We start from the raw sequence: 11,615 nt of genomic DNA, 5'->3' as shown, positions 1-11,615 counted from the left end.
ATCTAAGCCTTAAAACCAAACCATAACCCTAAAGCTAACCCTATGCCCGTAACCGTAACCCTAACCCTCAACCCTAACACTAAATGCTAACCCTAACTCCTAACGCTAACCCTAACTCCTAACCCTAAGCCCCCCTTAACCCTAAACCCTAACCCTATATGTAAGCCTTAAAACCAAACCATAACCCTAAAGCTAACCCTATGCCCCTAACCGTAACCCTAACCCTAAACCCTAACCCTAAACACTAACCCTAACTCCTAACGCTAACCCTAATTCCTAACCCTAACCCTAACCCTAAGACCCCCTAAACCCCTAACCCTAACCCTAGATCTAAACCTTAAAACCAAACCATAACCCTAAAGCTAACCCTATGCCCCTAACCGTAACCCTAACTCTAAACCCTAACCCTAAATGCTAACCCTAACTCCTAACGCTAACCCTAACGCCTAACCCTAACCCTAACCCTAACCCCCCTTAACCCTAACCCCTAACGCTAACCCTAACCCTAGACATAACCCTTAAAACCTAACCATAACCCTAAAGCTAACCCTATGCCCCTAACCATAACCCTAACCCTAAACCCTAACCCTAAACGCTAACCCTAACTCCTAACGCTAACCCTATCTCCTAACCCTAACCCTAACCCTAAGCCCCCCTTAACCCTAACCCCTAACACTAACCCTAGACATAACCCTTAAAACCTAACCATAACCGTAAACCTAAACCTATGCCCCTAACCGTAACCCTAAGCCTAAACCCTAACCCTAAACGCTAACCCTAACTCCTAACGCTAACCCTAACTCCTAACCCTAACCCTAACCCTAACCCCCCTTAACCCTAAACCCTAACCCTAGACATAACCCTTAAAACCTAACCATAACCCTAAAGCTAACCCTGTGCCCCTAACCGTAACCCTAACCCTCAACCCTAACCCTAAACGCTAACCCTAACTCCTAACGCTAACCCTAACTCCTAACCCTAACCCTAACCCTAAGCCCCCCTTAACCCTAACCCCTAACCCTAACCCTAGACATAACCCTTAAAACCTAACCATAACCCTAAACCTAAACCTATGCCCCTAACCGTAACCCTAAGCCTAAACCCTAACCCTAAACGCTAACCCTAACTCCTAACGCTAACCCTAACTCCTAACCCTAACCCTAAGCCTAAGCCCCCCTTAACCCTAACCCCTAACCCTAACCCTAGACATAACCCTTAAAATCTAACCATAACCCTAAACCTAAACCTATGCCCCTAACCGTAACCCTAACCCTAAACCCTAACCCTAAACACTAACCCTAACTCCTAACGCTAACCCTAACTCCTAACCCTAACCCTAAGCCCCCCTTAACCCCTAACCCTAACACTAGACCTAAACCTTAAAACCAAACCATAACCATAAAGCTAACCCTATGCCCCTAACCGTAACCCTAAGCCTAAACCCTAACCCTAAACGCTAACCCTAACTCCTAACGCTAACCCTAACTCCTAACCCTAACCCTTACCCTAAGCCCCCCTTAACCCCTAAACCTAACCCTAGACATAACCCTTAAAACCAAACCATAACCCTAAAGCTAACCCTAAGCCCCTAACCGTAACCCTAACCCTAAACCCTAACCCTAAATGCTAACCCTAACTCCTAACGCTAAACCTAACTCCTAACCCTAACCCTAGACATAACCCTTAAAACCTAACCATAACCGTAAACCTAAACCTATGCCCCTAACCGTAACCCTAAGCCTAAACCCTAACCCTAAACGCTAACCCTAACTCCTAACGCTAACCCTAACTGCTAACCCTAACCCTAACCCTAACCCCCCTTAACCCTAAACCCTAACCCTAGATCTAACACTTAAAACCTAACCATAACCCTAAAGCTAACCCTGTGCCCCTAACCGTAACCCTAACCCTCAACCCTAACCCTAAACGCTAACCCTAACTCCTAACGCTAACCCTAACTCCTAACCCTAACCCTAAGGCCCCCTTAACCCTAACCCCTAACCCTAACCCTAGACATAACCCTTAAAACCTAACCATAACCCTAAACCTAAACCTATGCCCCTAACCGTAACCCTAAGCCTAAACCCTAACCCTAAACGCTAACCCTAACTCCTAACGCTAACCCTAACTCCTAACCCTAACCCTAACCCTAAGCCCCCCTTAACCCTAACCCCTAACCCTAATACTAGACATAACCCTTAAAACCTAACCATAACCGTAAACCTAAACCTATGCCCCTAACCATAACCCTAACCCTCAACCCTAACCCTAAACGCTAACCCTAACTCCTAACGCTAACCCTAACTCCTAACCCTAACCCTAACCCTAAGCCCTCCTTAACCCTAACCCCTAACCCTAACCCTAGACATAACCCTTAAAATCTAACCATAACCCTAAACCTAAACCTATGCCCCTAACCGTAACCCTAACCCTAAACCCTAACCCTAAACACTAACCCTAACTCCTAACGCTAACCCTAACTCCTAACCCTAACCCTAACCCTAAGCCCCCCTTAACCCCTAACCCTAACCCTAGACCTAAACCTTAAAACCAAACCATAACCATAAAGCTAACCCTATGCCCCTAACCGTAACCCTAACCCTAAACCCTAACCCTAAACGCTAAACCTAACTCCTAACGCTAACCCTAACTCCTAACCCTAACCCTAACCCTAAGGCCCCCTTAACCCTAACCCCTAACCCTAACCCTAGACATAACCCTTAAAACCTAACCATAACCCTAAACCTAAACCTATGCCCCTAACCGTAAGCCTAAGCCTAAACCCTAACCCTAAACGCTAACCCTAACTCCTAACCCTAAACCTAACCCTAATACCTAACCCTAACCCTAACCCTAAACCCTAATCAACCCAACCCTAACCCCTAACCCTAACCCTAGACATAACCCTTAAAACCAAACCATAACCCTGAAGCTAACCCTATGCCCCTAAGCCTAAACCCTAACCCTAAACCCTAACCCTAAACGCTAACCCTAACTCCTAACGCTAACCCTAACTCCTAGCCCTAACCCTAACCCTAAGCCCCCCTTAACCCTAAACCCTAACCCTAGACATAACCCTTAAAACCAAACCATAACCCTAAATCTAACCCTATGCCCCTAACCGTAAACCTAACCCTAAACCCTAACCCTAAACGCTAACCCTAACTCCTAACGCTAACCGTAACTCCTAACCCTAACCCTAACCCTAAGCCCCCCTTAACCCTAACCCCTAACCCTAACCCTAGACATAACCCTTAAAACCTAACCATAACCCTAAACCTAAACCTATGCCCCTAACCGTAACCCTAAGCCTAAACCCTAACCCTAAACGCTAACCCTAACTCCTAACGCTAACCCTAACTCCTAACCCTAACCCTAACCCTAAGCCCCCCTTAACCCTAAACCCTAACCCTAGATCTAAGCCTTAAAACCAAACCATAACCCTAAAGCTAACCCTATGCCCGTAACCGTAACCCTAACCCTCAACCCTAACACTAAATGCTAACCCTAACTCCTAACGCTAACCCTAACTCCTAACCCTAAGCCCCCCTTAACCCTAAACCCTAACCCTAGATCTAAGCCTTAAAACCAAACCATAACCCTAAAGCTAACCCTATGCCCCTAACCGTAACCCTAAACCTAAACCCTAACCCTAAACACTAACCCTAACTCCTAACGCTAACCCTAATTCCTAACCCTAACCCTAACCCTAAGACCCCCTTAACCCCTAACCCTAACCCTAGATCTAAACCTTAAAACCAAACCATAACCCTAAAGCTAACCCTATGCCCCTAACCGTAACCCTAACTCTAAACCCTAACCCTAAATGCTAACCCTAACTCCTAACGCTAACCCTAACGCCTAACCCTAACCCTAACCCTAACCCCCCTTAACCCTAACCCCTAACGCTAACCCTAACCCTAGACATAACCCTTAAAACCTAACCATAACCCTAAAGCTAACCCTATGCCCCTAACCATAACCCTAACCCTAAACCCTAACCCTAAACGCTAACCCTAACTCCTAACGCTAACCCTAACTCCTAACCCTAACCCTAACCCTAACCCCCCTTAACCCTAAACCCTAACCCTAGATCTAACACTTAAAACCTAACCATAACCCTAAAGCTAACCCTGTGCCCCTAACCATAACCCTAACCCTCAACCCTAACCCTAAACGCTAACCCTAACTCCTAACGCTAACCCTAACTCCTAACCCTAACCCTAGCCCTAAGGCCCCCTTAACCCTAACCCCTAACCCTAACCCTAGACATAACCCTTAAAACCTAACCATAACCCTAAACCTAAACCTATGCCCCTAACCGTAACCCTAAGCCTAAACCCTAACCCTAAACGCTAACCCTAACTCCTAACGCTAACCCTAACTCCTAACCCTAACCCTAACCCTAACCCTAAGCCCCCCTTAACCCTAAACCCTAACCCTAGATCTAAGCCTTAAAACCAAACCATAACCCTAAAGCTAACCCTATGCCCCTAACCGTAAACCTAACCCTAAACCCTAACCCTAAACGCTAACCCTAACTCCTAACGCTAACCGTAACTCCTAACCCTAACCCTAAACCTAAGCCCCCCTTAACCCTAACCCCTAACCCTAACCCTAGACATAACCCTTAAAACCTAACCATAACCCTAAACCTAAACCTATGCCCCTAACCGTAACCCTAAGCCTAAACCCTAACCCTAAACGCTAACCCTAACTCCTAACGCTAACCCTAACTCCTAACCCTAACCCTAACCCTAACCCCCCTTAACCCTAAACCCTAACCCTAGATCTAACACTTAAAACCTAACCATAACCCTAAAGCTAACCCTGTGCCCCTAACCCTAACCCTAACCCTCAACCCTAACCCTAAACGCTAACCCTAACTCCTAACGCTAACCCTAACTCCTAACCCTAACCCTAACCCTAAGCCCCCCTTAACCCTAAACCCTAACCCTAGACATAACCCTTAAAACCTAACCATAACCCTAAACCTAAACCTATGCCCCTAACCGTAACCCTAAGCCTAAACCCTAACCCTAAACGCTAACCCTAACTCCTAACGCTAACCCTAACTCCTAACCCTAACCCTAACCCTAAGCCCCCCTTAACCCTAACCCCTAACCCTAACACTAGACATAACCCTTAAAACCTAACCATAACCATAAACCTAAACCTATGCCCCTAACCGTAACCCTAACCCTCAACCCTAACCCTAAACGCTAACCCTAACTCCTAACGCTAACCCTAACTCCTAACCCTAACCCTAACCCTAAGCCCCCCTTAACCCTAACCCCTAACCCTAACCCTAGACATAACCCTTAAAATCTAACCATAACCCTAAACCTAAACCTATGCCCCTAACCGTAACCCTAACCCTAAACCCTAACCCTAAACACTAACCCTAACTCCTAACGCTAACCCTAACTCCTAACCCTAACCCTAACCCTAAGCCCCCCTTAACCCCTAACCCTAACCCTAGACCTAAACCTTAAAACCAAACCATAACCATAAAGCTAACCCTATGCCCCTAACCGTAACCCTAACCCTAAACCCTAACCCTAAACGCTAACCCTAACTCCTAACGCTAACCCTAACTCCTAACCCTAACCCTAAGGCCCCCTTAACCCTAACCCCTAACCCTAACCCTAGACATAACCCTTAAAACCTAACCATAACCCTAAACCTAAACCTATGCCCCTAACCGTAAGCCTAAGCCTAAACCCTAACCCTAAACGCTAACCCTAACTCCTAACCCTAAACCTAACCCTAATACCTAACCCTAACCCTAACCCTAAACCCTAATCAACCCAACCCTAACCCCTAACCCTAACCCTAGACATAACCCTTAAAACCAAACCATAACCCTGAAGCTAACCCTATGCCCCTAAGCCTAAACCCTAACCCTAAACCCTAACCCTAAACGCTAACCCTAACTCCTAACGCTAACCCTAACTCCTAGCCCTAACCCTAACCCTAAGCCCCCCTTAACCCTAAACCCTAACCCTAGACATAACCCTTAAAACCAAACCATAACCCTAAATCTAACCCTATGCCCCTAACCGTAAACCTAACCCTAAACCCTAACCCTAAACGCTAACCCTAACTCCTAACGCTAACCGTAACTCCTAACCCTAACCCTAACCCTAAGCCCCCCTTAACCCTAACCCCTAACCCTAACCCTAGACATAACCCTTAAAACCTAACCATAACCCTAAACCTAAACCTATGCCCCTAACCGTAACCCTAAGCCTAAACCCTAACCCTAAACGCTAACCCTAACTCCTAACGCTAACCCTAACTCCTAACCCTAACCCTAACCCTAAGCCCCCCTTAACCCTAAACCCTAACCCTAGATCTAAGCCTTAAAACCAAACCATAACCCTAAAGCTAACCCTATGCCCGTAACCGTAACCCTAACCCTCAACCCTAACACTAAATGCTAACCCTAACTCCTAACGCTAACCCTAACTCCTAACCCTAAGCCCCCCTTAACCCTAAACCCTAACCCTAGATCTAAGCCTTAAAACCAAACCATAACCCTAAAGCTAACCCTATGCCCCTAACCGTAACCCTAAACCTAAACCCTAACCCTAAACACTAACCCTAACTCCTAACGCTAACCCTAATTCCTAACCCTAACCCTAACCCTAAGACCCCCTTAACCCCTAACCCTAACCCTAGATCTAAACCTTAAAACCAAACCATAACCCTAAAGCTAACCCTATGCCCCTAACCGTAACCCTAACTCTAAACCCTAACCCTAAATGCTAACCCTAACTCCTAACGCTAACCCTAACGCCTAACCCTAACCCTAACCCTAACCCCCCTTAACCCTAACCCCTAACGCTAACCCTAACCCTAGACATAACCCTTAAAACCTAACCATAACCCTAAAGCTAACCCTATGCCCCTAACCATAACCCTAACCCTAAACCCTAACCCTAAACGCTAACCCTAACTCCTAACGCTAACCCTAACTCCTAACCCTAACCCTAACCCTAACCCCCCTTAACCCTAAACCCTAACCCTAGATCTAACACTTAAAACCTAACCATAACCCTAAAGCTAACCCTGTGCCCCTAACCATAACCCTAACCCTCAACCCTAACCCTAAACGCTAACCCTAACTCCTAACGCTAACCCTAACTCCTAACCCTAACCCTAGCCCTAAGGCCCCCTTAACCCTAACCCCTAACCCTAACCCTAGACATAACCCTTAAAACCTAACCATAACCCTAAACCTAAACCTATGCCCCTAACCGTAACCCTAAGCCTAAACCCTAACCCTAAACGCTAACCCTAACTCCTAACGCTAACCCTAACTCCTAACCCTAACCCTAACCCTAACCCTAAGCCCCCCTTAACCCTAAACCCTAACCCTAGATCTAAGCCTTAAAACCAAACCATAACCCTAAAGCTAACCCTATGCCCCTAACCGTAAACCTAACCCTAAACCCTAACCCTAAACGCTAACCCTAACTCCTAACGCTAACCGTAACTCCTAACCCTAACCCTAAACCTAAGCCCCCCTTAACCCTAACCCCTAACCCTAACCCTAGACATAACCCTTAAAACCTAACCATAACCCTAAACCTAAACCTATGCCCCTAACCGTAACCCTAAGCCTAAACCCTAACCCTAAACGCTAACCCTAACTCCTAACGCTAACCCTAACTCCTAACCCTAACCCTAACCCTAACCCCCCTTAACCCTAAACCCTAACCCTAGATCTAACACTTAAAACCTAACCATAACCCTAAAGCTAACCCTGTGCCCCTAACCCTAACCCTAACCCTCAACCCTAACCCTAAACGCTAACCCTAACTCCTAACGCTAACCCTAACTCCTAACCCTAACCCTAACCCTAAGCCCCCCTTAACCCTAAACCCTAACCCTAGACATAACCCTTAAAACCTAACCATAACCCTAAACCTAAACCTATGCCCCTAACCGTAACCCTAAGCCTAAACCCTAACCCTAAACGCTAACCCTAACTCCTAACGCTAACCCTAACTCCTAACCCTAACCCTAACCCTAAGCCCCCCTTAACCCTAACCCCTAACCCTAACACTAGACATAACCCTTAAAACCTAACCATAACCATAAACCTAAACCTATGCCCCTAACCGTAACCCTAACCCTCAACCCTAACCCTAAACGCTAACCCTAACTCCTAACGCTAACCCTAACTCCTAACCCTAACCCTAACCCTAAGCCCCCCTTAACCCTAACCCCTAACCCTAACCCTAGACATAACCCTTAAAATCTAACCATAACCCTAAACCTAAACCTATGCCCCTAACCGTAACCCTAACCCTAAACCCTAACCCTAAACACTAACCCTAACTCCTAACGCTAACCCTAACTCCTAACCCTAACCCTAACCCTAAGCCCCCCTTAACCCCTAACCCTAACCCTAGACCTAAACCTTAAAACCAAACCATAACCATAAAGCTAACCCTATGCCCCTAACCGTAACCCTAACCCTAAACCCTAACCCTAAACGCTAACCCTAACTCCTAACGCTAACCCTAACTCCTAACCCTAACCCTAAGGCCCCCTTAACCCTAACCCCTAACCCTAACCCTAGACATAACCCTTAAAACCTAACCATAACCCTAAACCTAAACCTATGCCCCTAACCGTAACCCTAACCCTAAACACTAACCCTAAACGCTAACCCTAACTCCTAACCCTAACCCTAACCCTAACCCCTAACCCTAACCCTAGACATAACCCTTAAAACCAAACCATAACCCTGAAGCTAACCCTATGCCCCTAAGCCTAAACCCTAACCCTAAACCCTAACCCTAAACGCTAACCCTAACTCCTAACGCTAACCCTAACTCCTAGCCCTAACCCTAACCCTAAGCCCCCCTTAACCCTAAACCCTAACCCTAGACATAACCCTTAAAACCAAACCATAACCCTAAAGCTAACCCTATGCCCCTAACCGTAAACCTAACCCTAAACCCTAACCCTAAACGCTAACCCTAACTCCTAACGCTAACCGTAACTCCTAACCCTAACCCTAACCCTAAGCCCCCCTTAACCCTAACCCCTAACCCTAACCCTAGACATAACCCTTAAAACCTAACCATAACCCTAAACCTAAACCTATGCCCCTAACCGTAACCCTAACCCTAAACCCTAACCCTAAACGCTAACCCTAACTCCTAACGCTAACCCTATCTCCTAACCCTAACCCTAACCCTAAGCCCCCCTTAACCCTAAACCCTAACCCTAGATCTAAGCCTTAAAACCAAACCATAACCCTAAAGCTAACCCTATGCCCCTAACCGTAACCCTAAGCCTAAACCCTAACCCTAAACGCTAACCCTAACTCCTAACGCTAACCCTAACTCCTAACCCTAACCCTAACCCTAAGCCCCCCTTAACCCTAACCCCTAACCCTAACCCTAGACATAACCCTTAAAACCTAACCATAACCCTAAACCTAAACCTATGCACCTAACCGTAACCCTAAGCCTAAACCCTAAACCTAAACGCTAACCCTAACTCCTAACGCTAACCCTAACTCCTAACCCTAACCCTAACCCTAAACCCTAACCAACCCAACCCTAACCCCTAACCCTAACCCTAGACATAACCCTTAAAACCAAACCATAACCCTAAAGCTAACCCTATGCCCGTAACCGTAACCCTAACCCTCAACCCTAACACTAAATGCTAACCCTAACTCCTAACGCTAACCCTAACTCCTAACCCTAAGCCCCCCTTAACCCTAAACCCTAACCCTAGATCTAAGCTTTAAAACGAAACCATAACCCTAAAGCTAATCCTATGCCCCTAACCGTAACCCTAACCCTAAACCCTAACCCTAAACACTAACCCTAACTCCTAACGCTAACCCTAATTCCTAACCCTAACCCTAACCCTAAGACCCCCTTAACCCCTAACCCCAACCCTAGATCTAAACCTTAAAACCAAACCATAACCCTAAAGCTAACCCTATGCCCCTAACCGTAACCCTAACTCTAAACCCTAACCCTAAATGCTAACCCTAACTCCTAACGCTAACCCTAACGCCTAACCCTAACCCTAACCCTAACCCCCCTTAACCCTAACCCCTAACGCTAACCCTAACCCTAGACATAACACTTAAAACCTAACCATAACCCTAAAGCTAACCCTATGCCCCTAACCATAACCCTAACCCTAAACCCTAACCCTAAACGCTAACCCTAACTCCTAACCCTAACCCTAACTCCTAACCCTAACCCTAACCCTAAGCCCCCCTTAACCCTAACCCCTAACCCTAACCCTAGACATAACCCTTAAAACCTAACCATAACCGTAAACCTAAACCTATGCCCCTAACCGTAACCCTAAGCCTAAACCCTAACCCTAAACGCTAACCCTAACTCCTAACGCTTACCCTAACTCCTAACCCTAACCCTAACCCTAACCCTAACCCTAAGCCCCCCTTAACCCTAAACCCTAACCCTAGATCTAAGCCTTAAAACCAAACCATAACCCTAAAGCTAACCCTATGCCCCTAACCGTAAACCTAACCCTAAACCCTAACCCTAAACGCTAACCCTAACTCCTAACGCTAACCGTAACTCCTAACCCTAACCCTAAACCTAAGCCCCCCTTAACCCTAACCCCTAACCCTAACCCTAGACATAACCCTTAAAACCTAACCATAACCCTAAACCTAAACCTATGCCCCTAACCGTAACCCTAAGCCTAAACCCTAACCCTAAACGCTAACCCTAACTCCTAACGCTAACCCTAACTCCTAACCCTAACCCTAACCCTAACCCCCCTTAACCCTAAACCCTAACCCTAGATCTAACACTTAAAACCTAACCATAACCCTAAAGCTAACCCTGTGCCCCTAACCGTAACCCTAACCCTCAACCCTAACCCTAAACGCTAACCCTAACTCCTAACGCTAACCCTAACTCCTAACCCTAACCCTAACCCTAAGGCCCCCTTAACCCTAACCCCTAACCCTAACCCTAGACATAACCCTTAAAACCTAACCATAACCCTAAACCTAAACCTATGCCCCTAACCGTAACCCTAAGCCTAAACCCTAACCCTAAACGCTAACCCTAACTCCTAACGCTAACCCTAACTCCTAACCCTAACCCTAACCCTAAGCCCCCCTTAACCCTAACCCCTAAACCTAACCCTAGACATAACCCTTAAAACCTAACCATAACCCTAAACCTAAACCTATGCCCCTAACCGTAACCCTAACCCTAAACCCTAACCCTAAACGCTAACCCTAACTCCTAACGCTAACCCTAACTCCTAACCCTAACCCTAACCCTAAGCCCCCCTTAACCCTAACCCCTAACCCTAACCCTAGACATAACCCTTAAAATCTAACCATAACCCTAAACCTAAACCTATGCCCCTAACCGTAACCCTAACCCTAAACCCTAACCCTAAACACTAACCCTAACTCCTAACGCTAACCCTAACTCCTAACCCTAACCCTAACCCTAAGCCCCCCTTAACCCCTAACCCTAACCCTAGACCTAAACCTTAAAACCAAACCATAACCCTAAAGCTAACCCTATGCCCCTAACCGTAACCCTAACCCTAAACCCTAACCCTAAACGCTAACCCTAACT

This window comes from Strix aluco, chromosome 10, assembly GCF_031877795.1.
Source record: "Strix aluco isolate bStrAlu1 chromosome 10, bStrAlu1.hap1, whole genome shotgun sequence".
NCBI classification, from domain to species: Eukaryota; Metazoa; Chordata; class Aves; order Strigiformes; family Strigidae; genus Strix; species Strix aluco.
Note: the sequence above shows the minus strand (reverse complement) of the source record.